This window comes from Ovis aries, chromosome 12 (genome assembly GCF_016772045.2).
Source record: "Ovis aries strain OAR_USU_Benz2616 breed Rambouillet chromosome 12, ARS-UI_Ramb_v3.0, whole genome shotgun sequence".
NCBI lineage: Eukaryota > Metazoa > Chordata > Mammalia > Artiodactyla > Bovidae > Ovis > Ovis aries.
Genome location: NC_056065.1, coordinates 29,489,356 through 29,502,247, shown reverse-complemented (window position 1 = coordinate 29,502,247; position 12,892 = coordinate 29,489,356). Strand labels below are relative to the sequence as shown.

At 38.4% G+C, this 12,892-nt stretch overlaps 1 protein-coding gene across 21 annotated transcripts in view; it reads left to right on the top strand.

The window, feature by feature from the left end:
* The window catches only part of CDC42BPA (CDC42 binding protein kinase alpha), a 298,329-nt gene that overhangs the window by 36,612 nt on the left and 248,825 nt on the right, over positions 1-12,892 (top strand). The gene's annotated exons all lie outside the window — the stretch shown is intronic.

Genomic DNA, 12,892 nt, shown 5'->3' with positions numbered 1-12,892 from the left:
AAAATCAGTGCAGACGGTGACTGCAGCCATGAAATTAAAAGACGCTTGCTCTTTGGAAGAAAATCTATGACAAATCTAGAGCGTATTAAGAAGCAGAGGCATCACTTTGCTGACAAAGGTCCATATAGTCAAAGTTATGGTTTTTCCAATAGTCATGTACGGATGTGAGAGTTGGACCAAAGAGAAGGCTGAGCATCAAAGAATTGATGCATTTGAATTGTGGTGCTGGAGAAGACTCTTGAGAGTCTCTTGGACAGCAAGGAGATCAAACCAGTCAAGTCAATCCTAAAGGAAATCAGTCCTGAATATTCACTGGAAGGACTGATGCTAAAGCTGAAGCTCTCTCTGATACTTTGGCTACCTCATGCAAAAAACTGACTCTTCAGAAAAGACTGATGCTAGGAAAGATTGAAGGCAGGCAGAGAAGAAGGGGACAGAGGATGGAATGGTTAGATAGCATCACTGATTCAATGAATGTGAATTTGAGCAAACTCCAGGAGATAGTGAAGAACAGGGAAGCCTGGCGTGCTGCAGTCCATGGGGTTGCAAAGAGTTGCACATGGCTTAATGACTGAACAACAACTTTAAACAGCGAGTTTGAATTTAGGTATTATTAGTCTAATACGTTTTCATTTCTGACTTTTTTTTCCATTTTGAATCATTTGTTGACTGTGGAGAAAATTTTTGTTTCTTCACATTTTAATGTTGAGATCTTGTTTTAAAATGTTTATTATGAAAATTACAGTGCCCTACAGAAGTTTGAAGAATACTTTAATGAACTCCCATGTATCCTAGATTTTTCTGTCTTTAATGTTTTGCCACATTTGTGCTGTTCTTTCTCTGTACACGCATGCATACCTATTACTTTTGCTGAATTAGTGAGACTAAATTGTAGGTCTCTTGCCCCCTTACCTATACCCACTTCAACGTCTGTTTTCTGAGAAATTAAAACATGCTCTTAGATCTTTCTACCATATAATGATTAATTTAGCAAATGTAACCCTGATACAGTAAAATTTTTATTTATTGAAACTTCAATATTAAATTGAATATATATTAATATAATATATATTATATAATATTAATTTAATATTTAATATAAAATATTAATTTAATATTGAAGTTTCACCAGTTATCCCAATAATTTCCTTTACAGCAATATTTATTTTTTATTTTTGGCTGTGAGTCCCAATCCTTTATTACACATTGCATTTAGTTTTTATTTTATTTTATATTTTGGCCACACTTAGCAGTTAGCAGGATCTTGGTTCCCCGACTGGGATCGAACCTGAGCCCTTAGTAGTGAAAGCATGGAGTCCTAACCACTGACCACCAGGGAATTCTGCATTTCGTTTTATTGTCTCTTTGAAATCTTTTAATCTGGAGCAGTTCTTCAGATATATATCTGTATATCTATATATATATTTTTTTTTATCTTTTAGGGTCTGTGTTGTATCTTAAAACTTGTCATACCACAGGCCAGATATTTTATAGATTGTTCCTCAATTTAAGTTCTGATTATTTCCATGTGATTAGAGTCGAGGTATCTGTCTCTAGGGCTTCCCTGACAGCTCAGTTGGTAAAGAATCTGCCTGCAATACAGGAGACCCCAGTTCGATTTCTGGGTTGGGAAGATCTGCTGGAGAAGGGATAAGCTTTCCACTCCAGTATTCTTGGGCTTCCCCTGTTGTTCAGCTGGTAAAGAATCCGCCTACAATGCAGGAGACCTGGGTTTGAGCCCTGGATTCGGAAGATCCCCTGGAGAACGGAAAGGCTACCTACTCCAGTATTCTGGCCTGGAGAATACCACGGACTGTATAGTCCATGGGGTCGCGAAGAGTCAGACACGGCTAAGCAACTTTCACCTTCACCTTCACCTTACCTGTCTTTGGCAGGTGTGTAGTAATAAGTGATACTCTGTTCATTCAGTACATCATACCAGAAGGCACATAACGTCTTTTGTCCATCGTCATGGTGTTGTGTTGAGCACATTAGACATTCAGCCCAGTAACCTAGATTGCTTTTGGTGAGGGCTGGTAAATAGAAATCAAAGTCTGGATGTTACGTATGCTCATTGCTGCTGAGATAGTTGTATGTCATGCTTCAGTGTCTTCAGTATGTTATGCTGTGTACGTGTCTATGAGTTTATATTTATACTGTGTATTATTCTTTTTTAAACATTTTAATTTTTTATTTATTTTTTTACCACACTGCTTGGCATTTGGGATCTTGGCTCCCTGATCAGGGATCAAACTCCTGCCCCCTGCAGTGGAAGGATGGAGTCTTAACCACTGGACCACCAGGGCAGTCCTGGTTCTTCGTATTCTAACTTAACACTGAAAGATTTCTTTCTTGACACCCCTTGTTTCCATGTTTGTATTTCCTCACATTGGGAACCAAGGCTTCCAGCAACAGTTAAACATTATTGATTTGTTTGATTAACTACACTACATGTAAAATAGTTTCATAATTGCTCCCTACTGATTCAGAGAACCAGTCTAAGTGGAGGTCAAGTTGTTTGTATTCCTTTTTTTTTCCCACTCGACTGAAGACAAATATTTAAAATACTTTGTTGTAAAGTTACTTGGATAAGGTTTTTTAAAGAATTCTCTTGTGGTTATGTTATTTGTTTGAAGGCTAAAATTACACACAGAACAGAATACTCAGATAAGTGTCACTGTCACTTGTTACCACCCTGTCACTTCCACCTCATTCCTACTCACACTTTGTAGGCAATACTTTTAACTTTTAATTTCTTTTTGAAGAAGTAAGGACATTTTAAAAATATAGTAGCAGACTTCGTAAGTATCCAATACTTTGGCCACCTGATGCAAAGAACTGACTCATTGTAAAGATGATGCTGGGAAAGATTGAAGGCAGGAGGAGAAGGGGAAAACAGGGGATAAGATGGCTTAATGGCATCATAAACTCGATGGACATGAGTTTGAGCAAGCTCTGGGAGTTGGTGATAGACAGGGAAGCCTGGCGTGCTGCAGTGCATGAGGTCGCAATGAGTCAGACACAACTGAGCAACTGAACGGAACTGAACTTGTTTCCTCACTTAATGTATCTTGGATTGGATTAACAAGATGTAGTACAATGGAGTACTCTTGTTGTTTAGTTGCTGAGTTGTTTCTGACTCTGACTACCGCAGGCTCTTCTTTCCTGGGATTTCCTAGGCAAGAATACTGGAGTGGGTTGCCATTTCCTTCTCCAGGGGGGCTTCCCAACCCAGGGATTGAACCTGAGTCTCCTGCATTGGCAGGCAGATTTTTTACCACTGAGTTGCCAGAGAAGCCCACAATGGAGTATTCAGTTCAGTTCAGTCGCTCAGTCTTGTCCAACTCTTTGTGACCCCATGAGTTGCAGCACGCCAGGCCTCCCTGTCCATCACCAACTCCCGGAGTTCACTCAAACTCACGTCCATCGAGTCGGTGATACCATCCAGCCATCTCATCTTCTGTTGTCCCTTTCTCCTCCTGCCCCCAATCCCTCCCAGCATCAGAGTCTTTTCCAGTGAGTCAACTCTTCGCATGAGGTGGCCAAAGTACTGGAGTTTCAGCTTTAGCATCATTCCTTCCAAAGAACACCCAGGACTGATCTCCTTTAGAATGGACTGGTTGGATCTCCTTGCAGTCCAAGGGACCCTCAAGAGTCTTCTCCAACACCACAGCTCAAAAGCATCAGTTCTTCAGCGCTCAGCTTTCTTCACAGTCCAACTGTCACATCCATACATGACCACTGGAAAAACCATAGCCTTGACTAGACGGACCTTTGTTGGCAAAGTAATGTCTCTGCTTTTGAATATACTATCTAGGTTGGTCATAACTTTCCTTCTAAGGAGTAAGTGTCTTTTAATTTCATGGCTGCAATCACCATCTGCAGTGATTTTGGAGCCCCCCAAAATAAAGTCTGACACTGTTTCCACTGTTTCGCCATCTATTTCCCATGAAGCGATAGGATCAGATGCCATGATCTTCGTTTTCTGAATGTTGAGCTTTAAACCAACTTTTTCACTCTCCTCTTTCACTTTCATCAAGAGGCTTTTAGTTCCTCTTCACTTTCTGCCATAAGGGTGGTGTCATCTGCATATCTGAGATTGTTGATATTTCTCCTGGCAATCTTGATTCCAGCTTGTGCTTCTTCCAGCCCAGCGTTTCTCATGATGTACTCTGCATAGAAGTTAAATAAGCAGGGTGACAATATACAGCCTTGACGTACTCCTTTTCCTATTTGGAACCAGTCTGTTGTTCCATGTCCAGTTCTAACTGCTGCTTCCTGACCTGCATATAGGTTTCTCAAGAGGCAGGTCAGGTGGTCTGGTATTCCCATCTCTTTCAGAATTTTCCACACAGTTTATTGTGATCTACACAGTCAAAGGCTTTGGCATAGTCAATAAAACAGAAATAGATGTTTTTTCTGGAACTCTCTTGCTTTTTCGATTAGTCAGCCATAAAAATGAATGAAACTCTGCCATTTGTAGTAATGTGAATGGACCTAGAGAATATTATACTTAGTGAAATGTCAGGAAAAAACAAATACTGTATGGTATTCATATGTGGGAACTAAAAGTAATGCAAACAAATGTATGTGCAAAATAGAAACACCAGCTATAGAAAACAAGCTGCTGCTGCTGCTGCTGCTAAGTCGCATCAGTGGTGTCTGACTCTGTGCGACCCCATTGACGGCAGCCCACCAGGCTCCTCTGTCCCTGGGATTCTCCAGGCAAGAACACTGGAGTGGGTTGCCATTTCCTTCTTCAATGCATGAAAGTGAAAAGTGAAAGTGAAGTTGCTCAGTCGTGTCTGACTCTTCACGACCCCATGGACTGCAGCCCACCAGGCTCCTCTGTCCATGGGATTTTACAGGCAAGAGTACTAGAGTAGGGTGCCATTGCCTTCTCCAGAAAACAAGCTATTGGTTACCAAATGGAGAGAGGGAAGAAAGGAGGAGTAAATTAAGGGTATGGGATTAAAAGACAGAAACTGCTGTGTATAAAGTAGATAAAACAGTAAGAAAGTATTGTATAGCACAGTTAATTGCAGGCATTATCTTGTAATAACTTTTAATGGAGTAAAACCTATAAAAAAAAGTGAATCACTATGCTCTACACCTGAAATTATTATAATATTGTAAATAAATAAAGTGCTATTTTAGATATCTTTCTAGATGATTTTTCAGAAGCTTTTTTGAGGTATAGGAATGAAGTTGATTTGTGAATATTGTTTCTGTCCAGCATCTTACTTGACTCAGTCATTAATAATAATGACTCATACTGATTTTTTTTTTTTTTGATCTTTGTAATGCTCAAAATTCTCCAAGCCAGGCTTCAACAGTACATGAAGTGTGAACTTCCAGATGTTCAAGCTGGATTTAGAAAAGGCAGAGGAACCAGAGATCAAATTGCCAACATCCACTGGATCATTGAAAAAGCAAGAAAGTTCCAGAAAAACATCTCGCCAAAGCCTTTGACTGTGTGGATCACAACAACTGTGGACAATTCTTAAAGAGATGGAAATACCAGATCACCTTACCTGCTTCCTGAGAAGTCTGTATGCAGGTTAAGAAGCAACAATTAGAACTGGACATGGAACATCAGACTGGTTCCAAATTGGGTAAGGAGTACGTGATGTCTGTATATTGTCACCCTGCTTATTTAACTTATACGCAAGAGTACTACATGCGACATGCTGGGCTGGACAAAGCACAACCTGAATCAGGATTGCCGGGAGAAATATCAGTAACCTCAAATGTGCAGATGATGCCACCGTTATGGCAGAAAGCAAAGAAGAACTAAAGAAACTCTTGATGAAAGTGAAAGAGGAGAGTGAAAAAGCTGACTTAAAACCCAACATTCAAAACACTAAGATCATGGCATCTGGTTTTATCATGTCATGGCAAATAGATGGGGAAACAATGGAAACAGTGAGAGACTTTATTTTCTTGGGCTCCAATATACTGCAGATGGTGACTGCAGCCATGAAATTAAAAGATGCTTGCTCCTTGGAAGAAAAGCTATGGCCATCCTAGACAGCATATTAAAAAGCAGACATTACTTTGCTGACAAAAGTCCATGTAGTCCAAGCTATGGATTTTCCAGTAGTCATGTATGGATGTGAGAGTTGGACTATAAAAAAAGTTGAGTGCCAAAGAATTGATGCTTTTGAACTGTGGTGTTGGAGAAGACTCACGATTGGACTGCAAGGAGATCCAACCAGTCAATCCTAAAGGAAATCAGTCCTGAACATCCATTGGGACTGATGTTGAAGCTGAAACTCCAATACTTTGGCCACCTGATGTAAAGAGCTGACTCATTGATAAAGACCCTGATGCTGGGAAAGATTGAGGGCAGGAGAAGGGGACGACAGAGGATGAGATGGTTGGATGGCATCACCGACTCAATGGACATGAGTTTGAACAGGCTGCAGGAGTTGATGTTGGACAGGGAAGCCTGGCGTGCTTCAGTCCATGGAGTCGCAAAGATTCGGACAGGACTGAGCGACTGAACTGACTGATGTAGATAAATCACACAGTCTGCAGATTGTAATAGTCTTCTCAATCCTTTTGTCTGTTATTTCTTACTACACTGACTTGGACCACTATTACAGTGTTTAAATAAAACTGACAATTATTTTAGTGGAAGTCATCCTTTATTTCCTAATTTTATAATTTTATTCATTTATGTTTGACTGCTGAGTCTTCTTTGCTGTGCGAGCTTTCCTCTAGTTGTGGCAAGCAGGGGCTCCTCTGAGGTTGTGGTGTGTGGGCTTCTCATTGTAGTGGTTTCTCTTGTTGCAGAGCACAGGCTCGAAGGCGCATGGGCTGCAGTATTTGTGGCACGTGGGCTTAGTAGTTGCGGCTTCTGGGCTCTAGAGCACAGGCTCAGCAGCTGCATGAACCTAGTTGCTCCATGGCGTGTCGGATCTTCGTGAATCAGGGATTGAACCCATGTCCCCTGCAGTAGCAGGTGGGTTCTTTACCAGTAAGTCCCCAGGAAAGCCATATTTCCCAATTTTAAAGAGAACAGTTTTAACATTTTACCTGTAAGTTATATATGCTGTTTGCAACTGCTGCTGGTATTGCTGTCATTTATCAGGCCATAGGAATTTCCTTTTATTCGTCATTTGTTATAAATGTGGTTTTTAAAGTTGCATGAATGGTTGTTTAATTGAAATGTGTTTGTATAAATATTGATATGTTGATTTTCCTTAAATCTCTTTATGTGATAAATTATGCTAGTCAATTTTCTAATATTATAGATTCCTTGCATGCTTGGTATAAGCCCAACCTGGTCATATCATGTTATGTTATTTATACATTGCTTGATTCATTTAGTTGGATAATTTGATGAGACTTTTTGCATCTGTGTTTGCGAATCAGTTCAGTTCAGTCACTCAGTTGTGTCCAACTGTTTGTGACCCCATAAACTGCAGCATGCCAGGCTTCCCTGTCCAGCACCAACTCCCAGAGTTCGCTCAAACTCATGTCCATTGAGCTGATGATACAGTCCAACCATCTCATCCTCATGAATGTTCATGAATAAGACTGTACTTTGGCATGAGGTTAGGATTACATGAATTGGATAGCGTCTCCCCTTTGTTTATTGTTTCAAAAATCTGTTTTACTGTGGGAATTATCTCTTATATGTTTGGTTGAATTTGCTTGTAAAGCGGTTCAGGATTGGTATTTTATGTGTGAAAGATTTTAAACTATTGATTCGGTTACTTGTTGAACAATTCATGTTTTCAATTTTTATCATTTGCTCTTTTTAGTAACTTGTTCACTTCATTTTCAAATTTACGCCCTGAGTTGTTTATGACATTCTCTTAGTATCTAATATTGGTAGCATCTGTAGTTTTCTCTAATTTCTCATTTCCAGTGTTGACTTTTCTATACCTTCCTATTTTTTTCCTTTTTTTATATTTTTATTTTACTGTGTTCAGTGATTTGTCCTTTGGCTTTGTTGAGCCTTTCTTTTTTATGCTTATTTTCAAGTTAATTTTATTTTTTTCTTCTTTATATTTTTGTTTTCTTTCTTCCAATTTGATTTTATTCTCTTGGTCTGACCTTTTGTGTTGTGTTTTTAACATCTTAAATTTCAGCTTTCCTTTTCTCATTATAAATACTGAGCACTTTCCCATCCCAGTTATATTATAGAAGTTTTGATATGTAGTATTTTTATTGTTAAGTAGTTCTGAATATTTCCTAGCTACCTAATTAGTTTCTGCTTCAAAATTGTTTTTGGATTTCAGAGCTTATGGATTTTCCTTGTGGTCTTTTTGTTATTGATGTGTAATTGTGCTTATTTCATATTATTCATAGAATTTTGTTTTTATGTTCCCAGTACTTTGAATTTTTGTTGGAGACAGTTTTATGTTTTGCATATTATAGAAATTTGTAGAGGTTCAGTGTGTGTTTGAAAATTAATCCTCCAACTCTTAGGTGGAGTGTTATATATATACCACTCGGTACACTGAAAGTACAGTAAAACCTTTTTTGGTCTGCTTGAGCTATCAGTTACCGAGAGAGAGAGTAAATCCCCCTTCAGGAAGGTGAGCTTGTTCTCTTACGTCTGTCAGTTTGGCTTTACGTACTTTGTGGTTGTTACTGAGTGTATCCATGTTTAGACTCATTATGTCCTGGTTAAGTTCAGCTGGTCTTTCTTTTTTTTGTTTTTTTAATCCTTAGGTATGACTTCTTTAAATCTCTGCTCCACTTGTGCCTCCCTACCTGGTATCTCTTTTGTTTAATTTTTATCTCTGTATTGATTTTGGGGGTGAGGACAGATGGTTAATATTAGCCTCTATTTACTTTTTCTGAAATTTTATGTAAATTTAGTTAAGAACCTACTAAAACAGAATTTTAGAAAGGATGATCACATGTAAATATTGTATATTTGGAAAAATGCTTACAAAATATGGAAACTTCCAGCAACATTGGTAAAGAAAAGTAACGAATATAGACTTGAATCTCTGTATTAGGAACTGAAAAGGGATCAAACCTATTCATATAGTGGGGTTTATTCATTTTAAAAAGTTTATTTTACTTATTTTTGGCTGTGCTGGGTCTTTGTTGCTATGCGGGCTTTTCTCCAGCTGTGGCAAGTGGAGGCTACTCTCTAGTGTCAGTGCATGGGCTTCTCGCTGTGGTGGCTTCTCTTGCTGTGGAGCACAGGCTCCAGGACATGGGAGCTTCAGTAGTCGCAGCGCATGGACTCACTATTGCAGTTTGCAGGCTGTAGAGCCCAGGCTCAGTAGTTGTGTTGCACAGGATTAGTTGCTCAGTGGCGTGTGAGATCTTCCTGGATTGGAGATCAAACCCGTGTCTCCTGCATTGGCAGGCAATTTCTTACCACTGAGCCACCAGGGAAGCCCCTGTATAGCAGGGTTTTATAAAGAAAAGAGCATTTTGTCACTCTATTCCAGTAAATTTGTGAAAATTTCAGTACAGTGTATAATTTCTTTGAAGAATATAATTAATACAGTTGTCACAGGTAGAAGTAGAAAAATGAAAATGACAGTCTGAAGGAAATCAGAATATCAAAAGTGCAACATAATGACGCATGTAAGGTGTTTCACTGGTAAGTTTTAGCAGACCGTACAGTCACAGTCTCCTTTGTCTTCTAAAACTTCTTTAGTTTGTCTTTCACAGTAAGATCTTCAAACAACCTGGAATTATTTCATTTTAGAGAAAAGGAGAAGAAGCTACTCAACATATTACATGAGGCTAGTTTATCATTGGTACTAAATCAGATCAAGATAGTAGGGAAAAAAATATAATTGTAAACCAACATTGTTTATACCCACAGATGTAAAATACCTAAGTAAAATGAAAGCAAACCAGTTTCTTTTTTTTTTTTTTTTTCTTAAATACATTACAGCGACTTCCCTGGTGGCCCAGTGGCTAAGACTGTGCCCTCCCAGTGCAGGGGTCCCAAGTTCAATCCCTGGTCAGGGAGCATGATTCCACATGCCACAGCTGAGAGTTTGCATGCTGAAACTAGACAAACAAACAATCCTGCATGCTGCAACTAAGACCCAGCACAACCAAAATAAATAAATAATAAATATAAAAAGAAATCATAAATACAATATTACAAAATTAAAAATACCAAAATAAAAAAATAAAAAATACATTATAAGCAAGGCAGATTTATCTCAAACTGTACAAAGATGTATCAACTTCTAAAATCTTTTAAAGTAAAATGCCATGTTAAGAGAATAGAAAAGAAAACAAAATCTTGTCCGCAGAGGTTGTAATTAACAGTCCTACCAGTTATGTATGAAAATACCTGTTAGTCACACTCTGGAAAATCTTGGTGGTTTCAGATTCTTTTATTTTTGCCATATTTGGTTGTTAAATAATAGAATATTACTAAGTTTATTTGCATTTCTCTAATTCTTGTATTGTGTACATAATTTTCTCTTTATTAGCCATTTGCATTCAACACTGAAAAATTGGGAGAGTAACACTTATTGCATAGTTTGTTTACTTGAGAACAAAGCACTATTTTATTTATCTTTCTACCTTTTACATCTTATAAAATGCTTGGCCTATAGTGAATATTCAGAGATACTTTTTGAGTGAATAAATATTGGTAAACTGTGAGACTTCTGAAGAAATTTGTGAAACTCATTTTTGAACGTCTGTAAATAGAATTGTTTTGTTGTGTTAAAGAAATGATATTTTTGCTAGCAGTTTCCAGGAAATAAAGAATGGACAGAATTATTCTTTTAATTCATGTTGTTAATAATACTACAAGGTGCCATAAAATGTGGATATCTGACTGAATCCATAATCATACATGATTTAACTACTCATTTGCTTGGTGCTTGCAGAATGTATACTGTTGCATGGAAAGATAATATCATTTATTTTTTGACATATTGTTACTCTTTGTACCTTTGCTAAAGATTGTTTCAGCAACCATTTGCTTACCTGAATTGTATTTCAGATACTTTAGTTTTCAAAAAAAGTTTTCCTGTTTTATGATGGTGTTTTAGAGGATTGAAATACTTGGATTTCTAACCTTTTAGATAATGCTACCCAGAGGAAGGCATATATAGAATTATTCTTTAGCCATAGTTGTCTGTGTTGAATTTGCTGTCTTTGGATTTAGGGTCAGAATGAAACAGAGGTATAGAACGTATCCTCTGCTTGGATTAAGATATTTGGAAATCTTGAGGGGGACAGGGTTATAAAGAGAAGTAGAAGAAACAAAGAACTGTTCAATGTAGTGTAAGCTGTGTTGTGATATTTTCCAGCTCTAGCTGACAACTAGAGTAATTCTAGTCTCCCCTGGCTGGCTCCAGGTCTTTATTTTTAATTTACACATTCTATGTGTACCAATTTTAGCCAAGTATTTCCGATACACTTGTGTAGAAGCAGGGAAAGAGAAGGACACTGGTCTCAAGATTATTGCACTATTTCTTGCCATGGCTTATAACCCACCTGCTGTTGCTGCTGCTAAGTCGCACCAGTCGTGTCCGACTCTGTGCGACCCCACAGACGGCAGCCCACCAGGCTCCCCCGTCCCTGGGATTCTCCAGGCAAGAACACTGGAGTGGGTTGCCATTTCCTTCTCCAATGCATGAAAGTGAAAAGTGAAAGTGAAGTCGCTCAGTCGTGTCCGACTCTTTGTGACCCCATGGACCGTAGCCTACCAGGCTCCTTTGTCCATGGGATTTCCCAGGCAAGAGTACTGGAGTGGGATGCCATTCTTTGTAAATAATCTATTTGTAAATAAACTATCCTCAGATTGGAATAATTTATTTCTATTAGGACCCTGAGTGATTTCACAGTCTCACCGTTTGTCCAGTCCAGTTTGTTCAAGACTAAGATGTCTTGGTTATTTTATTGAAATGTTAACTGCTTGGCTTTACATCTCTCTCTCACAATATGAGATCCTTTATACCTTCATTCAGATTTGATCTGTTTATTTGATCTTCATCTTTTCTGTTATGTGAATTCCAAATAGAGATTCAATCTGTATTTCCTTTCCTGACAATCTAAAGCAGAAATCTAAACCACTGCAGAAACTTCTAAACCAATGCAGAAATCTCTCATAGACTGTGTTCTGCAATGTGGAATACCCCTCTTTTCTAAACTAGTTAGGGCTAAATATCTTAGACCAAAACAAGTGGTAAGGCATTCTGTGTTTCTTTCACTCTTCTAGAGCTTAAATACATACCTTTAATCTTCTACATTCTGGTCCATGATAGGAAGGAGAAGAGAGCTGTACCCATATATAAAGACCTTTTAATCATTAACTACTTTTTGTGTGAGAATAAGGAGCGACATCAGGGGAGGAAAGGTGAAAGGTCTAAATTTCTCTCAGAGACAGCAGAACGTATAATTTATTTTATAATTTTTTTAAATTTCAATATACTCTTTATAGTTAATAATGTTTAAGTTTCTTGCATGGCATCCAAGGCCATTTCCATTTTCCGTTTTCTAGCCCTGATTTCTTTTTTATTGTTACAATTCTATTATAGCAATCAATTATTTACCATTATCACCCAAATTTCACTTTCTTGCTTCCCTTAATATGCAAATATCTCTCCCTTTCCTGGGAATGGGGCTTCCCTGGCAGCTCAGAGGGTAAAGCATCTGCCTGCAATGTGGGAGACCTGGGTTCAGTTCCTGGGTTGGGAAGATCCCCTGGAGAAGGAAATGGCAACCCACTCCAGTTTTCTTGCCTGGAGAATCCCATGGACAGAGGAGCCTGGCAGGCTACAGTCCATGGGGTCTCAAAGGGTTGGACACAACTGAGTGACTTCACTTTCACTTTGCTGGGAATATCTACAGTGCAAACAGGTAAAGTAGCAAAGTTTACTTAGTCCTCAAGGCCCAGGTCCAAACTTACTCCCTCATTAGTGTTCACATAAGAGAA